The sequence below is a fragment of the Danio rerio genome, chromosome 15 (genome assembly GCF_052040795.2).
Source record: "Danio rerio strain M-AB ecotype USA chromosome 15, GRCz13ab, whole genome shotgun sequence".
In the NCBI taxonomy this organism is placed as follows: domain Eukaryota; kingdom Metazoa; phylum Chordata; class Actinopteri; order Cypriniformes; family Danionidae; genus Danio; species Danio rerio.
The window spans coordinates 21,483,651-21,510,666 of NC_141035.1; the positions used below are offsets into that span (position 1 = coordinate 21,483,651).

General features: G+C 34.0%; 2 protein-coding genes across 5 annotated transcripts in view; one reads left to right on the plus strand and one right to left on the minus strand.

Annotated features, from left to right (window-relative positions):
- The window catches only part of LOC147840601 (uncharacterized), a 570,564-nt gene extending 567,941 nt beyond the window's left edge, over positions 1-2,623 (minus strand). The window contains exon 1 of the mRNA XM_087283987.1: positions 350-2,623. The gene's annotated coding sequence lies outside the window, so the exon portion shown is untranslated. The remainder of the gene's footprint in view (positions 1-349) is intronic.
- The window catches only part of cadm1b (cell adhesion molecule 1b), a gene marked incomplete at its 5' end in the record, with an annotated part of 352,349 nt that overhangs the window by 149,874 nt on the left and 175,459 nt on the right, over positions 1-27,016 (plus strand). The window lies entirely within an intron of this gene.

The window sequence follows — 27,016 nt, forward strand, 5'->3', positions numbered from 1 at the left end:
TTGCTGATACACTGTTTATACCTTAAGTAATAAGTGGTTTATTTAGGGAAACCTCTACTCTACTGACTCTATAAAATATGGTATTTCGTCTCCTTAAATGAATGCTGGTAAAGCATTGCAGTAGCTTTAAATGCTCTGCTTTTTTAGCCAAAGGTTACTGGCTTGCCCTCTATAGACTTTGCTTTTAGTCAGTGTTTGGCCTTTCTGGAAGGATTTTTAGACTTACAATCGCTGTGTTGCTCTTGGATCAATCTTTGTTTGGATTAAGATTTTCTGCAAGCTATTTGTTTATTCCATAGACAGTGAGTTTAAAGATGACTTACCTGTATCTTACCTGTGGATTGCGAACTGTGATTTTCATTGATAAGGCTGAGATGGAAAACCAGAGTCTTTGCATTGTGTTGACAGTCCTGATATATAAATTATACTCACCCACCTATAATATACATATATATAATGTACTTCTGTTTCCTGTTTTTTTATTATTATTATTATTGCCATTATTTTACATTGAATTGATAAAGCTAAATTAACATTTTGTCTGAGGCAAGGTTGTTAATTTCCAAAAAAAAAAAGGAAAATATTTAACACATGAAAGTAAGAAGGGCCAACTGAAAAGAAACTTGAAGCGTATAATTGTTTGAAAGCATTTACATAATTATTCTGTTTAATTGTTTTATATTATAAAAAAGTTAAGTCATTTTAGTTTTAAGTTTTGCCATAATAAAATGTATGTTTTTTCATTGAAAAAATTATATTGCAGGAAAAACCATTAGAAAGCAGTTTATAACACATACTGTATGTATGTTTATGCTACTGTATGTAAAGTTCTATGAGTAATAAAGCCTGGTTTATACTTCTGCGTCAAGTGACCTTGCATTTATACTTCTGCGCGCTGTCTCTGTTGGTCTGCATTAGCACTTCCGAAACGCTAGTGGGCAGTGAAGTGTTAATGTTCTTATGTGTCAAGTTTCTTCGCTTGTATTTAGATTTTTTCTGAACGCTTCCTGAATGTACAATTGGCTCAAACTCACTCATTTTGACGCAGCAACCAGCGGACATGCAACAACTTTAACTATGAGGTAAACACAAAACAAAACTTTCCATCCGGAGCTCCTTCACGGGACTCCACACTTGTAAACAATGGCTGTGTCCGAAACCGCCTACTACTCAGTAGGTACTGCATTTGAATTTAAACGTACTACTCGGCTGTTAGAAAAGTACATTCTATACAGTATGAATGTGAAAATTATGAATGGAATTTGGACGTACTACATCCGCCATTTGTCATGGTCACGTGACCTACATGCGTCAGTTGCATTGCTTTACTTCCATTCATGAATTAGAGCATTAGCAGCATGCATGGAATGCGCACTCCGGAATCTCGTCGGAAGTAGTAAGTCATCCGGGTACTTCTCGCGTACTGATTTTCGAATTCTGTGAATTCGGACATACTACTCGGCTTGCATACTGATTTTGGCGTACTATATAGTATGGAAATATGCAGTTGCCGACGCAGCCAATCACTCCATCGGGCTCGCGCGGCTCTCAGTGCCGCCCAGACTCGTCAGCGCTACCAAGCCGACCAATCACAGAACTTGCACTACCCATCGGTGCGACATGTAGTTACATTTTTTAAAAGGTGCACGTCAGCGACAGCGCAGGGCTATGCGTCGACGTGTAGGCTGCGCTTAACGTAGAAGTGTAAATCAGTAATGTGATCACAGTTATTACACGTTGGCTGCACGGTTGCGCTGGGTTAGTTGGCGTTTCTATCTGGAGTTTGCTTGTTCTCCCCGTGTTGGTGTGAGTTTTCTTCGGGTACTGTTACCCCCCCAGTCCAAAGACATGTGATATAGGTGAATTGGGTGCGCCAAATTGTTCGCAGAGCATGTTTGTGAATGAGTATGAATGTTTCCCAGTGATGGGTTGCAGCTGGAAGGGCATCCGTAAAAACATATGCTGGATAAGTTAACGGTTCATTCCGCTGTGGTGACCCCAGATTAAAAAAGGGACTAATCTGAAAAGAAAATGAATGATATTACGTTACAGTATCAGTAACACAAGTTGTAACAATGCATTTTTTATCTTTTTTTATTTTATTTATTTTTTAAGAATGTACCAGTCCCAGAGATGGGTTGCGGCTGGAAGGGCTCCGCTGCGTAAAAACGTGCTAGATAAGTTGGCGACCCCAGATAAATGAAGGAAGAATGTACCAAGACGTTCACAAAGCACACTTCAGATAAAAAAATGGTTAAAATAGTATGTCTGTTTACTATGTATTGTTGGAGTTTGATGTATAGGCAGATTTTATTAAGCTTGTCAGCAAATCCCTTTCAAACCTAGTAAAGTTCATATACCTGTACGCAGTATTAAAGATTAAGCCATGTTTGTATTCTTATAATCGAAAATTTGTCACAATTTGCAATAATTTGCCATTTTTTAAAAATAAACAGTATGTGCAATGTTTAGATTGCTGAGTACAAAAGCATCTCCATTTAGTTGTTAGTGATAATTTAATTTAAGTTAAAAAAATCTTTTTTCGCATTGTCATTATCGGGTATTGTGTGTAGAATTTTGAGGAAGTAAATTAATTTAATCTATTTTAAAATAAGGCTGTGACAAAAAAAAAAAAATTGGAAAAACTGAAGCGCTATGAATACTTTCTGCATGCACTATATATAGGTACAGCAACATTATATGTGCACAGCTACTGATTATATATGCACATCTACTGATAAACTTCCAATGAGAGGTTTATGTCACAATTTTCAATTTTATACATTTTCTTTTAAAGTGTCGATAATGCAATTTAAACGAACATGTCCCATGAAATGAAATGCGGGTGCAGCACCTCATTGAAAATACTGGGGTACAAATATAATATAAAAATATATTTCCATATTTTGAAGACATGGCATAGAACAATGGAGTCTATCGCAGCTCTCCTTGTCCGGTATAAAACCCACTTTATATCATATCTCAATCAGGCAGTCATTGATTTCTTAAATGTGGCTTTTTTGTAATAGCAAGACAGCTCACTGGAAGCAACTGGGTGGACTTATTCAAAATTAAAAGTCCCCATATATTAATGGCAAAATTGATATTAAGATTGCCATATTTCAGTGCTATTTGGTAAAAGCAACTTAAAATTTATACAAAGTATCGTAACACATTATATTTAAAAGATGGTATATTGTAATTTAAAACATTCAAATGACAGTAACCTATATTGTATTACATTTTGAAAAGAATTTGCCCAACTCTGCTTATGTACCTGTAATATTTATAAAAATTGTAACAATTGCTGTTCAGTCTCTTTGATGTTCATCAGAAAACATGCATTAATATCATAGATCATCAACATTACTGCTCAAATCCTGTCAACAGTATTGCTTTAATATCATTTTAGTATTGTGTATGTAATCCTTCATAAAGATCCTGAGGCCTCTAGCATAGTTAATACAGTGCTGACAGGGGTTTCCAGCAGCCGGACCACAACATGCATCATACGCTGAATTTCAACTAGGTTTTAGTTTAAAATTTAAAAAGCTGCCGAGCAACTTTGTAACTTTGGTTTGGCTCAGTGTTTATTAGGAGACATTGGCAGTGTGAGGCTGAGCTCTTGCCCACGGCCGGGGCTTTGTTTGTGTGGAGTCCTCATTGCATGTCAGTTAACTTATCAAAGCTGCGACTCTTCATCGTTGCCCGAAGACATTTGGATCTGTGTGGCCAAAGGTCAGGGATGAAAATTTTGCCGCTTAAGGGAAGAGAATGCAGGTTTATATGTTAGGCGCAGTTATGAAAATGCCTTCCTGGTGGCGTGCCTGAGGGACTGTCTCTGTGCTTTTTTTTTTAAATGCAAATATGTATAAAAAGAAAATTGGTAAATGTGGCGTAAAACCCTCAGCTATCAGCTGCTAAAAAAAAGTCGGTGCAGTGCAGACATGTTTATTTTGTAGTGCATTCATCTTCAGCAATAATGCAGGAGAATCTGTCAAACTGTGTTTTTGTGGATTCAAAATGTTTTGGATGAAAATGCTTTATAGATCTAGAACAATGCATGCAAGTTAGATAGATAAAACATCAGCATGTTAAGCAAAAACTGACTTTCTTTATTATTTTAAGTATGTTTGTATGTTTTTAAAAAACAAAATTAAATCATAAAAAATGAATGAATTAAAAACAATATATAAATACAATGGGCAATGCAGTGGCACAGTTGGTAGTGTAGTCACATAGTTATGGTAATAATAATAAATGGTAATAATGGTAATAATAATAAATATTATTATTATCATCATCATCATCATTATTATCATTATATTTACAATTAGTCATCATTTATTCAATTTTATTTTATTTAAAATAATTTTATTGTCTTATTTTATATTGTCTTATTATTATTTTACTGTAAAAATATTAAAAACAACATATAAATACAATATATAAATGTTTAAATTAACAATTTAAAAACATGTTCTAAAATAAATTAATAATAAATTAATCATACAATAAAAATAATAAATAAATAAAAGTGACTATTTTTTACAATAATAATAGTAATATTTATATTATTATTATTATTATTAGTATTATCATAATACTACTACTACTACTACTAATAATAATAATAAAAATAATAATAATAATAATAATAATTGTATTATTATTATTATTATTATTAATATTATTACAAAAGTTCAATTTAGTCATCATTTATTTTATCTTATTTTGTTGATCCTTTTCATGTTTTTATCTGACTACTGACTTTTTATATTCAACTAAAATCAAATGCTACTATACTGCTAAGAAAAATAATAATAACTAAAATAATAACAACAACAACAACTGCAACAACAACAACAACAATAATAATAATAATAATATAAAAATAATAATAATCATGACAATAAGAATGATTTTTACTATTATTTAACAAATTTTTTACTATTACTATTAGTATATTACTTTTTCTAAATTTATATTATTATTATTAATATTATTATTTTATATGTGACATTTGTTATTACTTTAATGTATCTATTTTTTTTCAGGGCCCCAAATTCCATTGAAAGTGATCCACTTATCACCTAATTTTTAAGTTTTTTTTAAGAATCGACTTGTTGATGCAGCATCATTATCAATCAAATCAATACTTCAAAAGCGATCTCCATATTCCTCTCATTTTCTCTCCTAACCTCTCTGAGAAACGGTAAAGAGCAGTTTTGCGTTAACAGGAAAATTCTCCGCCAGCCACAAGTGCCATCATCTCCTGCTAACAAGTTGAAATTGTAAATTATTACATGAAGCCCAGAACGTGATCTTTATCGAACTCTCAAACTTCATCTCAGAGCTTCAATTGCGACCTGCCAGTGGAAAAGCGAAGTCTCCATCTAGAAAGGCGTGCTCTTAATGAATTATTAATCAGAAAATCCCTAATATTATGCAGAAAATAAAATGTTTGGAGTCTCATTGCAATTTGCCATGCAGTTCAGAAGTTCCTCTTAATTGTGCCTTGCAGTGTGAGGGCTGGATGTGCTACTTCAGATGTGGATTAATCCCATCTGGATGTCCCTGCCTGACAGGACGTTCATGCGGCTGCATTCGTAATGTTGCAGATCTAGCTTCACGTCGCTCCCAGATGTAAGCCGCTCCTCATTTATTTCACTCTCTTGCTGCTAAAGAGCTGGAGCTTGCTATGGGAATTAGTTGGCTTGAGTACACTTTTTTTTCTTTAATAATAATAATAATAATAATAATAATAATAATAATAAAGATTATGGTGATCATAATAATAATAATAATAATAATAATAATAATAATTATTATTATTATTATTATTATTATTATTATTATTATTATTATTATTATTATTATTAATTTTCTTTTGGACTTGAGCAGAAAGAACCATGAAACCAACTTATCAAGTATGTTTTACATAGCGGATGCCCTTCCAGCTGCAACCTAACACTGGGAAACACCCGCACACTCTTGTATTACCAATCACACACTACGGCCAATTTAGCTTATTCAATTCACCTTTACTTCATGTTCTTGGACTGTGGGGCAAACCGGAGCACACTGACGAACCCACATGAACACAGGGAAAACATGCAAACCCCACACCAAGATGCCAATTGTCATTTTTATTATTATTATGCTTTTATAAACAAACATACTAATAAACTTGTAGTGCTACTTATCAAAACAGAATGTGCTACTTATCAAAACAGTTGTACTACTTATCATCATTCTGGAAAGGTATTGTGGTTGTTGTTGTTATTATTATTATTATTATTATTCATTCATTCATTTTCTTGTCGGCTTAGTCCCTTTATTAATCTGGGGTCGCCAACCCCGCAGCGGAGTTAACCGCCAACTTATCCAGCAACTTTTTACGCAGCGGATGCCCTTCCAGCCACAACCCATCTCTGGGAAAATTATTATTATTATTATTATTATTATTATTATTATTATTATTATCATCATTATTATTCTATTGGGATTCTTTCCTGAAATCTAATGATGAATTAATTATGTATGTTTCTTGTCACTTTCATGTATTGCTGTAAAAAATCAATAAGGCTTTATTTGAAAGTTTTTTTAATAAGACCTTAATAATCATTACATGACATTTCGTAAGTATTATTTTTATATCAGTTAAGTATCATTAGCTCAGTTATGTTTTTTTTAATACAAAAATAACCTTGTTTAAGATGTCTTTTTTTCAGGACAACTGACATTACCAAGACAAAATAACTTGTCATAAAACTGTCATAAACATGATTGTCACAAGGCCATTATAATAGGATATCATTATTGGATGTCATGTAGTTAGTATTTTTTTCTGATCACTTTTTTCTGTGGAACAAACTGAATATATCATTCTCGGTGACACAATGGCTCAGTGGTTAGCACTGTTGCATCACAGCAAGATGGCCTCTGGTTCGAGTCTCGGCAGATTCAGCTGGCATATCTGTGTGGAGTTTGAATGTTCTTGTGTGTGTACACGTGGGTTACCTCCGGGTGTTCCAATTTCCCCCACAGTCCAAAGACATGCACTATAGGTGAATTGAATAAAATAACTGGCTGTAGTGTATGTACAGTTGAAGTCAGAATTATTAGTCCCCCTGATTTATTAGCCCTCTGTTTATTTTTTCCCCCAATTTCTGTTTAACGGAGAGCAGATTTTTTCAATACATTTCTAAACATAATAGTTTTAATAACTCATTTCTAACTACTGATTTATTTTATCTTTGCCATGATGACAGTTAAAAAATATTTTACTAGATATTTTTCAAGACACTTCTATACAGCTTAAAGTGACATTTAAATCCTTAACTGGGTTAATAACTAGGCAGGTTAAGGTAATTAGTCAAGTTATTGTATAATGATGGTTTGTTCTGTAGACTATCTAAAAAAAGTTAAAGGAGCTAATAAGTTTGTCCCTAAAATGTTTTTTTTAGAAAATTAAAAACTGCTTTTATTCTAGCAGAAATAAAACAAAAAAAATGAGACTTTCTCCAGAAGAAAAAATATTATCAGACATACTGTAAAAATGTTCTTGCTCTGTTAAAAATAATTTGCAAAATATTTAAAAAAGAAAAATAAATTTAAAAGGGGGCTATTAATTCTAACTTTAACTGTATGTGAATGAGTGTGTATGGATGTTTCCCAGTACTGGGTTGCAGTTGGAAGGGCATCCACTGTGTAAAATATATTCTGGATAAGTTGGAGGTTCATTGCGCTGTGGCGACCCCTGATGAACAAAGGGACTAAGCCAAAGGAAAATAAATAATTTAATGAATGATTAAACTTTCACAGTAAAAATTTCAATACTCTGTAAAATCATTTTAAAACAGCGTCATTAAAAAAGCATGACATTGACGTTTAATGACAAATTTAATTTGTACCACTATAGTTGAGGTAAAAAAAAAAGTTATGACACTGCTATTAATTCACGGCACAATTATAATGGCCGCATGACAGTCATGTTTATGACAAATGTATGACAATGTCTGTTGACTTGACATCACAAACAATGCGTCACCTTGGAACTATCTATCTGCGTTCTGAATGATTTAGGTAATGAATGTCATCTTTGCATATTAAAGAACATAACAGCTAAAAACACTTTCTGACAGGTGAAGTAATCATGCATAGAATGTCTTTAATATTCATAACACGTCGTCATGATTATGAATGTTTCATGACAGTCTTATGAACACCCTCCAAATAAAGTTTGACAAAATAATTTATTTAAACTTAAGATATTATTTGCAATAACTAGGCCCACACGGAATCTATACGTTCAGAAATCCACAGATTTTTAGCCCATCTTTGAGTCCATGTATTTACTTAAGTTAATGCGTGTGCATTTACATTCATTCAGATTTCAAATTAATTACACTAATATTATTGTAATGTAATACGAGTAAAATTAACATGTTCATTTGATTTATTTACAATACAGTTAGTAAAGATATATTTTCTGTCTTTACGTAGATATATTATGTGAGAGAGTTTGTTTGTTTGTTTGCTTTGTTTACCAAATAAGTGGATCTCATTGGATTTGCATTGTAAACATTGAATAAATGATAAAAAGGTATTATTTTTTATTTTATGTATTAAGTTTTTGTTATGATACTCCTAAAATCATTCAGCATAAACTTCAAAAAAATTCTCAGCAGAAATAGAAAAAAAAATTGTCTGCAGATTCTGTCTGGCTCTATAGCAATAACATATTTTTACTACTGTAACCTTCCACGTCATCTCCATTCCACTCTATTTCTCTCTGCAAGTCTCTATTGTCAGACTACAGTGTGTCTCATCCCAGCGACTTCATCTCACCTTGCAACAACTTTCCCCACCAAAGTCATTGTGTTTTACTTACGGCATCCAACGCCAAACAGTGTGTGAGCAATTAGCACAGATCTGCATGAACTTTCGCCAGCTCCTGTCCCATTACGTCCTCGACCGCTAATTACTTTCACATCTGAAACTCGCTCGTCCGAGGCTCATTTCAAGTCCGCCACGAAAGGGTGGTCCGACACCCGGCGAGGGGGAAATTGATTTTGCTGTCAGAAAGGGCGTTATGATAGGAAATCTAGGAGACACCTGCTCTCTCAATGGCAGCTCTCCAGGGAGCACTGTCTAAATTAAACAGTTTTAAAGTGTCAGTACAAGGATTAAGGCCCTCGAGGGGCCACCTTGGCTGGGTGCTGCCTGCTCCGCCGTGCCTGTGTTCATTTGCGAGGGTGGCATATCAGGGCTGGGATAAAAACGAAGCTGTCAGTGCTGCGGGCATAATCACGGGGAGAAGATTTTCTAAACTCGGCCCTAAAGGCCACCTGTTCATGCTGGAGGAAAAGTGGCGCTCTGATTGAACATGCTGTCCGAGCACACCATCGATTGGACGGAAAAATGGATGGGCCGCAGGCTGCACGTGGGACGACTGTTTGGACAAACACCAACACTGAGGTGACAGGAGGGTCTGCTGGGGGCCACGGCGGGTGAGGATACGAGACGGTGAGAAATGAGCAGCCTATTGCTGATTTAAGGCAGGACACTGCAGGAGAATCGGCTATAAAAATGTGTTCACCATGCTCCTCAGATTGATGATATAAAGGGTTTTACATTTTTTTTTTTTCCGTATTGACCAGTTTCTGAAAGGTTATGTTTGCATATGCTTATGAGGCGTTATTTAATTAAATATTTACTAATTTGCATATATTTCTGGTACAAAAAACATTGGATAAAATCAGGTTTAAAATTATTGTGCCTTTTTTTTGTCTTTTTTAGAGTAAAAAGATTTTACAGTATGGGTTTTTAGGATCTCTTTTTGTCAGAAAATACTGCACATAGTCAGAAAAAGAAGTTTCTTTTTTTTCCAACAGTTGGGGTGCCTTAAAAAAAAAAAAAAACGTTCGTTACATTACAGACATTTATCTTAAAATAACAGACATTACATTACAGAAATTTCCTTAAATTTAATTTTCCAGTAAATTTTACCATCTGCTATTTTACGGCAAATGTCTGTAAATTAACAGACGTTATTTAAAATTGTTTTTTCTAGCTCCCCAGCTGTCGGAACAAAAACGTAAAATAACAGATTTTTTTTACAGTGTATATTTAAGAAATACACACAAAAAGATTGGGTTGTTTTAACTTTTTAACAATTTATTATTATTATTAATATTTTGTTTAATAATAAGAAATTATTATTGTGCTGCATATTAAAATGTATTAAGGAAGTGGCTTTAGATATTGGGTATGATTAGAAATGTAGAACACCTGATATTTAAGTTTAGTTTAGTTTATTAATTTATATGCTGCACACACCTAAAAGTACATTATCGAAAACAAACAACAGAATCCAACAGCACATTCAACATACCACACAACCTCAAAGATAAATAACAAGACACCAGGTACTGTACAATAGGTACAGTAGGATTTCTTTCAATTTGAAAGCTCTTTCTAGGAAGTGTAGCTTAGGTTTCCCTCTGGACAAAAAAGCATTAGAAATGTTTGCATTGTAAAATCCATCAGTCAACTTATCAAGTGAAATAAGTGTATTTTACTCAAAATTTATTGAAAGTTAATTCTACTCATTTGAAAATAATTTTGAACTTGATGTTGAAGGTAATGAGTTTATTAAATATCTCTTTACTTCAACTTAAATGGAATACGTTCACAGTACTCATATAGATTATTTTTTTTAACTCAATTTATTCGTAGCAATCGGTTTTCCCAAATGGTTTGAGTTCCCTTAACTTATTGAGCTTTACAGTCCTCATTTGTTTTCAGTTCTCTTCATTTATTGGGTTTTACCTTTCTCAGATTGATTCGTTAACTTAAATGGATTAGGTTCACAGTACTCATTAGAATTAATTTTTGAACTGAAATGGTTTGTTGCAATCAATTTACTCAAATGGTTTAAGTTACCTTAACTTTTTGGGTTTTACAGTGTATAATTGACATACTGTAGGTAGCCCATTCCACATTTTTGGGCCTACTACAGAGAAAGCCCAACCTCCTTTTTTCTTTAATTTGGATCTGGGAACTATTAACATCTTAATCGATATCTTATCTTAGTGGGAATTGGCACTTAAACTAAAATGTTTAAGTAAATTGATCTATAAAATTTTAACTTAATTATAACCCAGCAGTTGAGTGATTCCATATTTTACTTAAATATGAGTTAAAACAACCCAACATTTTATATGCTAAGTGCTACTGAAGTGGAAGTTTGGCTTTTATTATGATTATGGCCTAGGCCAGGAGAAAAAAAATAATAATACACATTTGAAGAAAACAGCCTTTGCAACTGAAATCTTTAGACAAGTATGACAAATGAAACACTTAAAAGTATATTCTTGATGTTTATTCAAGAAAAAAATAAAAAGAACTGACAGGTGGATAAAACGTTTTTGCCTGCAGTGTCTAGCCTTAACTGGAAAAAAAAGTGATTCGCATCCACTGTTGTTTGCTCTATAGAAAGACCTCCAGCTGATGGTCACTCTATCGGCATTTACCTGACAGTTCAAACAAAATGAAACGCATTTGTCACTCTGCAGACTCGCTCGTCCGTAATGTCAGTGGCGGGTCGGGTGTTAACTACCAGCGGGTTTTTTTAACAAGAGAGAGGTGCCCTCCTGCCCTGGTCTCGGTGCTGGAGTGGAGGCTCTCTGGAGGTTAAAAGTTCAGCTTGGATAATCAGTGGATTGAGGAGCTCATTTCGAGGCGGTGGTTTTCGACGGTCTGTGTTCACGGAGGGCACTGAATTGAATGGAAATGAAGAGTGATTAATTCTCTCTAGCGCAGGCTGCTGGATTCTTGACAGTCGGGCTGTTTGAAGAGCATGAGATACTGAAGCAGAAAGAAAGGCGGGTGGGGACTAAACCCACCTTTTTTTAGATATTGAAAAAGCAGTGTGGGTTTGCAGGTGCGTGGTAATGCATGATGTCAGCGAGGGTCTCTGAAGGGAGTATTTATTCGAATGAATGTTCGAGTTTAATGCACTCGATGTACCGGTGGAATTCAGATTGCCCGTTTGTTTGGTACACAGGGTGAAATAAAGGGTTAGTGGTACTTACATCAAGATTATCGATGCTGAAAAGAATGACTCTGAAACCACTTTTACTGTGATATTTCAAGTAAATTCCACAAAAAAATGGCAAGTGGATTGGATTGAACGTAAGATTTTGAAGAAATCATGTTGACAGTGTAAATTAGTGTGTTGGAAAAAAAATCTGAAGGTTGGTTGGCTTTATTGGTTAGTTGGGTTCAGCATTTACATCAATGGCTGCAAGGCAATGTTTGACTATTAGCATTAAGAAAACAGAATGTATGTACTTTTACTCACCTTGGCGGAAGTTATCCATATCCAATCCCATCACTTTCTCAAATCAAAAACTTTCCATTGTATCCACATATCAATATTGGGGAATCAGTCTGGACTCTCACCTTATTGTGACCATGTTCAAAATGTCTATACCTGCATTCCAAATGGGACACTAGGCACTATGTACTTATGCACCTACACATTCAATACCATAGTATATGTAAGTAGTGCCATCCCAATGGTACACTAATGATTTTTTACTAAGCGGAAACTCAAACCCTTTCCTTAATGTCGTTTGACAGTTGCCAGATTAGTGAAATAATTGACCAAAGTACCAAATAATACCTCCCATAAGTATAACTGCATTTACCATAGGGATGCGGTATATTCAGTCTCGTAAGAGAATTTTGCTTTCACAAAAGAAAATAAATAAAGTAATCCAGCGTGATTGCCTGAAAGCTCTGCCCCTTTTGCTACGTTAGCAAGGCTGCAGCTGTTGAGTGAGTGAAGTGTCCAACATTCTACACTTCATTTTAATAGTTGAATAGGTGAATCATCTGGGTAATTTAAGAACACTAATTATTTTCGGTCTGAATGCGTTACTTACACTATTTATACTACAAAATGCCGTACAGTATAATAGTGCATATGCGATTTGGGATGCGACTTTTAAAAAGTTGAAACAAAAGCTATTTGTTCATGGAAAACGTAGGAAAAATGTGACTTTTTTCTGTTTCTGAAACATATCTTCATGCCATAATCTTGTCCACCTTGTCACCTTGTACAATAGGAGCCACAATAGACTTTCTGGCTGTGCACATCATTGTTTTGCTCTATCACTCTCTAATGCTTGATCATTTCAAAATTACATTATGAACACAGGGATTAAACTGTACTATCCCATTTTAAATAGTGCAATCTCAGCAGCCATTGTGCTTTGCTACCAAATACAAGGACTAACCCAGCAGGCACACAATATCATAAGACGTTAATATTAGGTGAGATTTTAGATTTAGATTTATGTCCAATAACGATGTCAAATTACGTTGATATTTGGTTAATATTAGGTTGTGTTGAAAAGTAATCAAAATCCAACATCTGATAGATGTCATAGTGGTAACGTCCACACAACGTCAAGGTGTAACATGATAAGCTGTTGATATTAGGTGGATTTTAGGTTGGACATTGATGTCGGCCTGACGCTAGGTTCTGACGTCAACCCAATATTCATTTTCAAACAAAATCCAATGTCCCCACAACGTGGGCTAGGTTGGGGTACAATGTCAATACGATGACATGTTAACGTCCTGTGCCTGTGTGGAGTTGTTCCAGCAGACCTGCAACAAATTAATGTTTGCTGTTACCGACTATGAAATATTGTCATCTATAGAGATTTTTCTTTTATGTATTCCCAAAAGAATGGAATGACATCCCACAACATCTAAAAACAATACCAACACTGAAACTTTTCTTTAAAAAATCGCATGCTCGTCATCTGACAGTCATCTATTGCTGTAGCCACTGAGATAGTAACCTGTCTCTCTTCATTTTGTATGTTTGATGATTGTCTGTACTGTTTTCAGGTGTTGATGGATGAGATGTTAAGGGTGTCTGTATGTTTTTATGTTCTGCAGAGCAGGAACCTGCTGAAAAGTGCAGCCCGACTATCCTTTAATCTTTTCCTGTTTAAAAAATTATAAATAAATAAATGAATAGGTTATTGGTTCGCTGGTGTAGGTGATCTGTACCACAAGCCTGCTCAAAGTAGTGTATTTCAGATTTGCAAAAATTTAGAAAGCACCCTCTAGTGCATGTTTCATCTAAAATGTGCAATGGAACATACATGATGCAATATATTTTATGTTTTTACAAAAAAAAAAAAAAAAAAAGGTTAAGACCATAGGCTGTAAAAGATGTGGATTTAATATTCATGACATCACCCATAGGATTCTGAAGAGCGCAAATGAGGCTACAAGTAGGCGTGGCCAACCATCGCCATTTTGTGCCTTTCGTACCAACCGGAGGATACCAAACAAGGTGGAGTGTAATCTACAGTAAGCTACAGACACCTGCTAGCATTCTGCTTAGACAGCATTTTCGTTGGGAGAAACGCTTAATACTTCATTACCTGCAAGTTGTTTGTGTTCTGACCACATGTGCTTGATTGTGTACTATATCAATAAAGAATTTAGACTTTTAAAAACACTGTTGTAATACATTGAGCCATTAAACATTGTTCTTTAAAAGGTTTTTCTACAGGAAGAAAAACACTTAAAAATTAAGTCTGAGTTAATAAGTGCAAGGCTACTCATGAAGTCCAGGCATAAAACTGCATGACGGCGTTTTAGATGACTGTTCTATTGCCTACAGCTAATCAATCTGTCAGATTCTGGACTACTTTACAGGACTAAAGAAAATTATAATTGATAATTTATCTTGAATAAAAAAATATATTTATAGATATCGTATATTAGTATTTAATTTCACTCACCTGGGAAATGGAGGCAACTTGAATGTTAAAATAAGATGTATCAGCCAGAATAACACGACGGCGACCAGCAAGACCTAGCTGTCACTTTACCGGTCACGCCCGTAATTATGCAGACTTAATATAACTGAATAAAAAAAAGAAATGCGTGAGTTAAATCAAATTTACCTCCCTCACAAATGTCATGAAGGGAAATATTAGCCATACACCAAAACTATCTTTTGTACCAGACTCTAAAAATGTTTTTATCAGCAGTAAAATTGGCCAATTTAGCATTGCAGTCAGTGGACATTTGGAGTTAATGGAGCCAGCCCCCAAAGGCCAGTCAATGAATTGCAGTTTCAGTTACATCCGTATTTGCTTCACCAGGATGAGCAGGATGTTGCCACTTGGTTGAGACACAAATTTCCAAATGAGCCTGGGCTGAACATAAACTTTCAAAGAAAAAGTATTTATTAACTTTAATGTTAATTTCAAGCATATATTTCTTTTTAAGTAAAGCTTATTTTGATTATAGAATAATCCCATTGCTCATTGTTAGTGTTCATAAACGCATTTATAGCTAATGGAATATTTTCTGTAGTGTTACCAATATCTTAAAGGCAACTACTGGTGAAAATAGTATAAAAGCAAATTAAACAGAATACAGCATCGCAAATGTATTTAAATTCATCCAGTCTGGATCCTTCCTGCCTCGTTCAGCAGTGCAGGAGAAATTTGTGGGAAGCGGTGCTCGAAAAGCCACCAGTTCTAATGGAAAGAACGCACATTACATTAATCTGACTAATGATCTATCACATTGAATAAATAAATCTACAAGAGCAATAATGTATTTTAATAAGAAATGCTAAAGGCCATTTAAATGAAAAATTACCTCTCAAAAGTCTTAAACCACGGAATAAATCAGATTTTGGAAAATTGTTGACAAAGGGAGCCATTTAAGGCTGATTTTAATAATTGATCGTGCGGAAGTGCTGTAAGAGATGCAAGCTGAAAGCAACGACAAAGCAATCCGACTGTCTGTGTGCTACCGCTTGGCTTATACGTTTGGCTAATCTCACATATGTGATTTGCCACATTAATCTAACGCTCGTTTGATAGACAGTCTAGGTAATGGTGGAACTATTTAAAGCCTATAAATCGCTGATGTTATTTCTGTAGCCTGTTGCCAGTTTGGAGCTGAATAACACGCAGCCTGTTGCGCGCTGTGAAATGTCAGTTTTTAAAGAGTCACCCGATTTGGCTCGAGAAAGCTCATAAAACGGCATAAATGGAGCAGCTGTAATTTTCAGTAATTAGCGGGGTAATTTCCTCCCCTTTCGCCTTTAGTTTCAAAAAGAAGTTGCGCTGAGAGGCAACAGTGTTGCAGCTAATTTGTCATTCTTCTTTAGCCACTCTGCATTTGCACTTGTGTCATCTGTCTGTGCAATCTGCCAGTAATTTGGAAATGAAAGAACAGCTGTCCTGAAAAGAGACTGGGAAGGCTTTTTTTGTACTATTATTATTTGAAGTGGACAATAGTTCCTGTGAAATTCACTAGCCTGAAATCCAAAGATCTGACCGTCTGATGCCCCAGGATAAAACTGCCTAATTGAATTGCTTACTTAATAAGCCAAATGAATCAAGCTTTCATCTGCTATTGCTGTGGTACATTGACAAAGCACCATCAGGTTCCTGTCTGAATGTTTATTACCCGCTACAATAGACTCTGTGTGATTGTAAAAGCACTTGCTGTTTTAATGGCACTTGTTTTGTTTTATAGTTGAACAAAATGCTGCTGATACCACACTGTTGTCCTTGTCAGACCATTCTTTCTCAAAGTGTAAATGAAGATTGTTAAGATTAAATAAAGGCAGCTTTTCTATTAGCCTTTTGAGAATTGTTGTTTAGAGTGTTTACATTTTGGCTATTTACTCATACAATAATGGGAAGTTAGGGTCTTGTAAGTGTTGAGAATATTACTATTATTATATTTGGGTAAAAATGCTTTATGTCTTTAGACATGACACATGACAAACTTGATATGTGTTCATATATTAACATACCAGCTACTTTATTGGTAACACCTTACTAGTACCAGGTTGTACCCTCTTTTGCCTTCAGAACTGCCATAATCCTTTCTGGCATACAGAGATTCAACAAGGTACTGGAAATATTTCGCAGAGATTTTGGTCTATATTGACATGGTAGCATAAGGCAGTTGCTGCAGATTTGTCGGCTGCACATCCATGATGTGAATCCCCCATTCCACCACATCCAAAAGGTGCTCTATTGGATTGAGTTCTGGTGACTGTGGAAGCCATTTGAGGATAGTCTTGGCTGACAGGAGTGGCACCCGGTGTGGTCTTCTGCTGCTGTAGCCCATCCGCCTCAATGTTGGACGTGTTGTGCGTCCAACCTTGCTCTTCTGCATACCCTGGTTGTAACTAGTGGTTATTTTAGTTACTGTTGCCTTTCGACCAGTCTGGCCATTCTCCTCTGACCTCTGAAATCAACAAGGCATTTGCCCCCATAGAACTGCCACTCACTGGATATTTTCTCTTTTTTGGACTATTCTCTGTAAACCCTAGAGATGGTTGTGAGGAAAAATCCCATGCCACGTTTAAAGTATATATCAAATACTATATAATACAAAAGACATATCACTCATATAGATTTGAATAAGGAAAAGTGTTATGGTCAATATGGCAAATAAAAATGTACTTTCTGTACAGGAGCCAGTCATCGATATAGACTCACAATACTTAGAGAGAGGAAGTCAGACCAGATGAAAGTTTCTGCAGATTTTTTAATGTGATTCAAATGTTTAGAAATAAAACTAGAGACAGTTGTTGTTTAATGTTATTGTTAATTCCTTATATGAAATTTTATCACAAGCTTGGCAAGCATTTTTGAAGAATTTGAGTTTTCAATTCAAACAGAATGCAGTTTTAAGACACAAAGAAATAAACTGTTGGCATCTAAAAAATTTATAAAATAACATTGCTTAAATTTTTACATAGTATTTTTAAATGATTGACCAATTATTAATCATTTGATTGTAATTTATTATGCTGAAACCAAAATGAAAATATTAAAATAAAAGATCATATAAATATAAATAGATAAAATTCTAACATTATTTAAACTGAAATTAAAATAATATCAAGTGTAAAAGTATAAAATGAATGAATGAATGAATGAATGAATAAATAAATAAATAAACAAATAAACAAACAAACAAACAAACAAACAAACAAACAAATAAATAAATGATCATTCAAAATAAAACTAAAAGGTTTTAATGGGAATTTAAAACACTACAGTAAGTATAAAACAAAATAAATACTGCAAATCAATAAAATAAAAACAAATTCAAAATATGAATAAATCAAGTAAATAGTCAAAATATATAATGGCAAAAAAAAAATCCACTGAGCTACAAAAAAAAAGCTAACATGTCCTTTCAAATAAGTCATCAGAGTACAGCCATTCATACATAATGCACATTTTAAGCAGCAGACAGTAGTGCAGTAATGACTACTTTCAGATCAGGCAGTGGTGTTGTTTTGGGTGGTGCTTTTCTGCAGGACATGTATAAGTGACGGCTGTGGTTTGCGAGTCTTCTGCCAGACTCTGCGGGTGAACAGACTGTGACCTGGTGCTTTGGATCTGCTAGTAAAGCATGGGGTTTGCTGTGGCAGCAGTGACAGGAGGTCATGGAAAGTTTTCTGTTTGTTTCTGAGCTGCTCGTCCTGTGCTTTCGACAGCGAGATGAGCTGGTGGCGCCGCGGGCCAGGATGCTTTGTTTTTATGTGTTGGCTGACTGAAGCAGTTCTGGAAACGGGGACACTGTACCTTCCTCAAGACTTGAAGAGTCCTTGTCTTCCTCAATAAATCAACAGGTGCATCAGTCAGGCTGCGCTGGTTGGTATCAACAATGAGACTTTTTTTCTCAGTTATTTTTTTAATTATTATCAACCGAGATTTATGTGTTGTGTTTGTATAAAATAATAAAACATTAAGGTCAATTCGGAGTTCATATTAAAAATGGTAAAAATAGCAGAATACATTCTTCTTTTTCTAATGTTTTTGAATTATATGATGCTTTCCAGGTCTATTTATTCCACTGCATTTATTTAATAAACCTACAGTGACAATTATGAATATGACACAATTTTCGATTGTAAGAATTATTAAGAACATTTATGAAATGTGAATCGGGGGCGCTAACAAGGAGGTGCGGATCCAAATACAGAGAATGGTCAGTCAGGCAACGGTCAACACAGGAACAAACAGATGTTTATACGGGCAATCCAGAGTTGTGGTCGATAAACAGACGAATAGTCAAAAGGCAGGCAGCACACAACGCAAACAAACAAGGCAAGGCAAAATGCATTGCAATGTGTGTAATCAGTACTTGAGCAGCATTAGCTGTGTGAGTGTAATCAATGGAGACTTGGAGAAGGTGTGGGTGTGTGTTGCATGACAAGATTTGTAGTTTATATTGAGAAAGGATTGTAGTCTTATTGTAGTGTAAATCTGAATGTTCTCCAGCGATCCATGAAGTTTAGATCGCAGGTGATCGTGACAATTTAAAAGTATTTTCAATTATTATTTATTTCTGTGATGGGAAGTTTTTTAGCATCTATCATTCCAGTTTCAAGATCCTTTAGAAATAATTTGAATATGCAGATTACACAGAAAAAAAAAAGATTGCTGCCCAATCAAATTGACTGTTGTAGTCTTCTCAAATTACTGTACGTCAATCAAACTGACTAAAGGTATTAAATTAAACTTTGTGTAACTTAAAAAAAAACTAGTTGGAATGATAACTGGATGACTTAGTAATTTAAAGCAACAAAAAATGTGTTGTCTGGACTATTTGTCATTAATTGTTTTTACAGTATAATTCATATCAATGAATGATATGTGCAATAAATGAATGAATGAATAAATGAATGAATGAATGAATATATGAATTAATGGATATATGAATGAAGCAATCAATGAATCAATTAATCAGTTAATCTGTCAGTCAGTCACACTGCACTTTTCTCCCCATAGACTTCCATTCCTACGCATGTGAATGCATCAGACCAGAAACACAAGCTTGTGCAACAAGTTTTCACCGTTCACTGCATTGGGAAGTTTAAGCTTGGAGAACTCTTACCTGTGAAATTGCATCACATGATTGTGTGAGACCAATTAAAAAATCAAAATATGACCTCTCTGGACAGAAATTTAAACCATGGATCAATTGCTCACTTTTTTAAATGTCTAATCATCTTGTTTAATTCCATCCCTTTTCGCAGCACCGTAGAACAGAAGTTCGCATTCACAAACTCTAGTGTGACCGCAGCATTAGTCAGTCAATTAGTCAGTCAATTAGTCAGTCTGTCTGTCAATCAATCACCCTACCAATCAATCACTTTATATTGATATTGATTGATCAATTTATTTACTTGCTTATTTATAAAATTCTCTGGATCTATTGAGACTAAAATAATGTATTAGATTTTTTTGTTATGGTCATTTATTGATATATTTATTTATTTAATTATTTATTTATAATTTTTTTATTTGTATTTTTTTTTACCGCTTTAGAGTGCTTATGTGCTGCTAAATGACTCATTTTCTGGTCCTTTCATTTATACTGTACTTTTGTTTTTGGATTTTATCCATTATTTTAACATTCTGTGATAAACACAAAAACTTTCATTTTCCAATGCAACACTTGTATTTCCATTCATTTATGAATATAAAAGCCCTTTAAAATCACACTTTAATACATTTTATAAATCTTTGACAAAAAAAAAATCAACATCAAATTCGCAACTTGATCATTTTTATTTTTTTATTTTATTTTATCCTACAAAATATGCTACATGAGAAGCATGCTACACTGAAAAACATGACTTCTGCTGCTTGTTTAAACTATTTACTGTACTTAAAAGGAGTTAAAATTACACAATTCTTCAGTTTTTAGGACAACTTAATAGTTTTATGTTTAATCCACTTAAATTTGTAAAAAATCAATTTAGTTAGCTTAATTGATTTGGGTTGAAATTGTGAATTTTCTATACTGTGCAGCGTATGCAACAAGCCAAAGTTCTAGACTCTTCTAGACAACCCAAACTGAATTTAGCTGTAACCACAGTAACCACACCATATATGTGAATGCATACATATATAAATATATGTCTGCGGTTTAGTTCGAATGCCCTTCAGATTTAAATATAGAGACTTCCTCCTCCAGCACACATGTATCTCAACCCATAATTATATTAACATAACAAAACAAATTCAGATGTATAGAAGTAAATGAGATTGTGTAGTGGCGTTAGCAGGAGGAATGGGCTCTGCGACTTATTCTGCTGAACCACAGCTCGCCTCGTAATCATTTACTCATTAATTGGCGGCAGACATTGGAGATATAGGCTGGCAACTTCTCACGGTCATTACCTGAGCATGCCTTTCTAATGACAACTGAGAGAAAAATATGTTTTAATTAGCAGTGTTGTGATAGTTGCTGGATCAGTGCTGCAAGACTGCTTAACTGAAACATCATTTGGCGATTTATTTATACTGTTCATTACCAGTCAGACTGAAGCAGTACCATGGTACTGTGATGCATTAGTACTGTTGGGTTGTGTCAGGCATTGACTGATGTTAAAATAATTGTCTTATTATGATCGAAAAAAAAAAAAAAAAAAAAAAAAAAATATATATATATATATATATATATATATATATATATATATATATATATATATATATATATATATAGATAGATAGATAGAATTAATCTCTTTAGACAATTAAAACATCCATTGTCAGATTCAAAAAGTGTGTGTATTATTACATTATCATTACTTTTTTATTAGCTTTTAGTAGGCTAAAAGAACCTTAATAAATAAAGTGTATTGTAAATATATATTAAAAAAAAAGTTCAAATGTTGGTTAGTTTTCAAAAATAAAATGGAAATCTCTGATAATGAAATACAAGTGCCAATTTAATGTGTCTAATGATAATTATGATTACAACATCAAATATTTAAAAAAACAAAAAAAAACAAGCAGTCTTAAGACAAAAAGAGAAAAAGAAGAGCAAGGCAGTATTATACGTAAAAAAATACAGTATATAAAAAAATACAATTATTCAAAAATACAGTATTAACATAAAAGATTTTAGACAATGTACTAGAATATAAGGCATTTATGTCCACAAGACAATGAATATCTAAACATTAAATAAAGTTTTTCTGTATTTAGGCCAGAATTTAAAATGGCAGGTCCTCCAAAAAAAATTAAAAAACGCTGTTAATTTCCTGAGGTGAAGCTATGGCGCAGGGGGTAGCACGTTCGCCTCACAGCATGAAGGTCGCTGGTTCGCTGGTTCGATCCTCGGCTCAGTTAGAGTTTCTGTGTGAAGTTTGCACGTTTGCATGTTCTCCCTGCGTTCTTGTGGGTTTCCTCTGGGTACTCCGGTTTCCCCCATAGTCCAAGACATGCGGTACAGGTGAATTGGGTAGGCTAAATTGTATGTAATGTATGAATGTGTTTGTGGATGTTTCCCAGAAATGGGTTGCGGTTGGAAGGGCATCCGCTGCGTAAAAAAACTTGCTGGATGGTTCATTCTGCTGTGGCGACCCTGGATTAATAAAGGGACTAAGCTGACAAGAAAATGAATTTTAATTTCCTTGGGTCATCCACTTTCTTCTTCAGCCGAACATTAAAGAATAATTTTAGCTCAAACTGTGGTCCTTGGTTACTCATAAAATGCACTTTAAGAGTTAAAACACAAAGTTATAAACAGCAAAAAACTAATTTAATACCTGATTTTTGGAAATGTATCTATTTTTCACTGAAAGCTTACAGACCCCAATGATCTCTTCTGGAAAAACAAAAAACAAACAAACAAAAACATCTAATCCCATAAGACAGTATTATAAATATTTAAAACATGTTCATTTGATGGCCAGTTTTCAAGTATAAAAAGAAAATCTAATGACATAATAAAAGTGTCTGTTTAACATGTCTATGATGATGGTGATTACAACATCAAATATTTAATAAAGAATAACAAACAATTTAAAGACAAAGACAACAAAAGACACAGAAGAGCAAAACACACATATAAAACAGAAGAGTCCAGAGAATAAAAAGAATCTGAGAAATGTATTTACATGAGACAATGAACAACTAACCTGTAAAACTGAGATTTACTAATGATTACTTTAATCAGTTTTCTGTATTTAGGCCGAAATTAAAAGCTGAAGATCATCAAAAAAATAATAATAAAAATAAAAAAATCCTTAAGCTATTAACTTTTTTCTTCAGTAGAACATTAAAGAATAATTTTAGCTTAAACTGTGGTCTTTGGTAATTCATAAATGGGAGTCAACAATTACTGGCACTTTAAGAGTTTAAAAACAGTAATAAAGCAAAAACAAAATTAATACCTGTATTGCAAGACATATATAGCTGATTAAACATTTATATTAGCCTCAACATTATCAGGGTGTTATTTCCTTCATGTAGGTTAGTATGAGATGTTGGGAAAATGCTATTTTCAGGCCTCTATATATAGTACACACATACAGTAATACTAACATTTAACTTTTAAACAGTTAAAAATCAAGTACCTTGATATGAATAATAAATCATCTTCTGATAAATGATGATAACAATCCTTTGCTCTCATCCATGATGACTTCTTCATGACTAAAGAAAGAAATGTTGAGGTCAAGTCAGCACCCTCTAGCGATGAATAATTCTCTACCTCTTGAGAAAACCAGCAACTTCAAATAATAAAATGTAGAATATTTATGTGTCTATATTAGTATTTAGATGTTACAATATAGTTTCCTAATGAAAGGAGAGTGTTTTTAATTAAAAAGACAACACACCTTAACCAAGACTAGACGCGAAAGGTGAGAATGACGGCCTAATAGAAATGAACACGGGAGGTAGAGAAAGCTTTTTATCTGTTTAATATACTGTAGATCAGCTATGAAACATTCGTTTGTATTATTAATAATGTGGGTAACATTTTATTTTGATGGTTCATTTGAGTATTAGTAGACTCTCTGCTTAATATCTGCTGATACTGCTCTTTCAGCAGACATTTAATTGACTCTAGGAAACGTTGCAAGTATGGGTCAATTCACACTAACCCTAACCCCAACCTGACTGTCTACTAATAATCTATTGAGAATTAGTTGGCAAGTAGATGTAATGTAACTTAAATTTAACAAACGGACTGTCAAAATAAAGTGTGGCCCTGTTCTGTCTCAGTTAAATCAGTTGATTGTTGCAACTCAAATTTTTTTAACTCAATTATTTGAGTTATTAATAAATACCCCAATGAAGAAAACTAAAACCAACAAAAATAACCCCACAAAGCACCAAATATTTTTAACTCAACCATTGGGTGAAATAAATAACTCAAAGTTTTTTTTAGAGTGTTAGAAAATGTGTCTGTTTTTCACTATAAAGCTCATAGACCCCAATGATCTCTTCAGAAAAACAAAAAAACAGTAAATCAAATCCCCTAAGACAGTATCTGCCTCTTACTTGATGGTCTACTTAGCCTTTCTCTATGATTTACTGAAGCCATTTTGTCTCTAAAATCCTATTCGGATCCTCCAAAAATGATCTTCTGAGTTACTGCGGCTGTATAACGGCAAGCCCAGCGCTCCTTCTTCCGCACAACACCCCACTGAGCCGGTAATTGCACCGTTCATGCAGCGAAAGGACAGGGCAATATTTTAAAGTGATAAACACCACTTACTAACTCCACTTCCCTTCACATTAGCATCTGTGAACCTCATAGGTTGCTCAGTAATGGCTGCCGGGATGATTTGATTTTCGTTTCAACCGGTAGACAGGTCATTTCTTTGGAAACGCTGTGGGTTTCGACCACTAATCTTGAGGTGCTAACAAAACTAGCAGTGAAGATGTCAGAAGTATGTTGTTAGCAGTTAGCTAGGTAGCAGGTGCTCAGATGGGGAGAAAGGCTGAATGTTTGTCACTTCAAAGGGCGTTTGAGCAGCTCATCTCACTCAGATGACGGTGGCTTGATATCTCAAAGCTGCCTGCGCCTCCATCACGCCTCTGAAAGATCTCTGGGACGGAAGTGCTGTGCACCTTGAGTCGGGGAGATTGAGCTGTTAGTCACGCCACGACTGCCCTCACTTAACTAACATCAGTGTTCAGAATGGCTACTCTGTCAGAGTCTGCCTGAAGATGCTTGCCCTTTCTCTCTCTTTCATTGGAGTAGGTTAGGATTTAGAAAAAAATCATTGTTTTGTTTATGCCAACAATATGATTTAAGAATTGAAAACTGAATTAACTTACCTGAGCTAAATAAATCCTTATTGTTCTTACAACATTACAGCTTAATTAAATGTGTTTCATACCCGATGAATTTGACACCCTTATTGAACTGAAGGGATGTCTCATATGTGCAGTAGATTGCATCATTCATTCTGTTATATCTCTGTTTATTACTAGGTGCTTTAAACGTTTTATTTTATTTTATTTTTAATTAATTTAATTTAATTTAATTATTTGTAATTGAATTTAATTGAATTGAATTTTTCATCCATTTAATTTATTTTTATTTTGTATTTTTTAATTTATTATTTTTTTATTTAATAAATTTTTTATTTTTTTTTTAACTGTCAAATTACATTCATTTTTTATTTTATTTTAAATAATAATTATATTAATGTTAATAATAATTACTTTAGACATTTAGACTGAATTTGGATGCTTTTGCTTTTATTTACGCTTTTAATAGCTGTTAGCATTCCAATCATATGTCTCCTTAGTTTGAGCATCTGGAATGTTTTACCACATACAGTAAATTTGGTATTTGACACAAAGCGATCTTGTTTCAGTGAACTGGGTTGATAAAATTATGAACTTGAAGATTATTATCTATTTTATTTTATTTTTTGACATTAAATTTTTTACACTGCATTTATTTATACTGGGGCTACTGTAGAGGTCACATTCATCATATTATTTATTTATTTTTGTTATTATTTACCTTTTTTCTGTTTATTTTTTGCACAATAATTTTAGATTGAATTGTGAATCTGTCTTTACATAATCAGTGTTCCTTCAGAAGTCTTGGATTTAAACAGACCACTCAACAACTTAATTTTACCCATAAAGAAAATAGCTTACATCTCTGATACGTAACAATATCTCAGTATAATGACGTATCGTTACAACCTCTAGCTGGGGGCGCAAGTTTGAGTTCAATTCAGTTAAATGTTGTTTCAGTTCAATTCTTTAACATTGTCAATGTTGAATAAAATCCTCAGTAACAGTATGAAACTAATTAGAAGAAAATTATCATCATTTAGATTAGTTTAGTTTTGTTTTCATCATATTAGACAAGTACAGCATACAGTACAACAATTAAAGTGTATTCATTCTCACTTTCTACCAATTACATACATACTGTAGTAGTAGGGAAAAAGTATAGGGACATAAATGGCTACTGGTTTATATTCTTCTAAAGCTCTTTTGTGTTCAGCAGAGGAAATCACTTCAGACAGTTTTGTAGATGGTGAGAAAATTATGACAATGAAAATGAGACTCAGCCATGTTATAAACATGTGTCCTCATATTTCATATTTCATCTTGTGTGGAAGGCATTACTCAGAGCTGATATCAGTGTGCTGTGGGTTTGTTGTTGAGCGTATGGAGCCTCTGCTCTCTCCACCTGTCCACCTGGTTTACTGTCTACATTTCTTTTAATTCATTACAAATAAAGTGTTCCCTTGTTATTCACGGGAGTTACACTTTAAATATAACCTGCAATAGGCGAAGTCCGCAAAGTAATCAGCTTTATTTTTTCCATTAATATAGATTTTAAGGCTGAAGGCTGTAAAACCCCTCACTACAAACATTTTTACACCTTTCTCAGACAGGCATTAACATTTTACACATTTCTCTCTTGTTTAAACACTCTCAACGTTAAAACAAAGTCTACCATTGTAGACAAATGTCCAGTATTATAGAATGAAACCAAAGATCAAAACCATTTGATCTCCATTTATTTGTTCTGTAATGGTGCTCTAAAGTCACGTAACTTCTACCTCTTAGCATGTCCAGAAGTTAAACTTTTTGTGGAAAGTTAGCATCTTCCTTCAATTTAGTTTAGTTTAGTTTAGTTTATT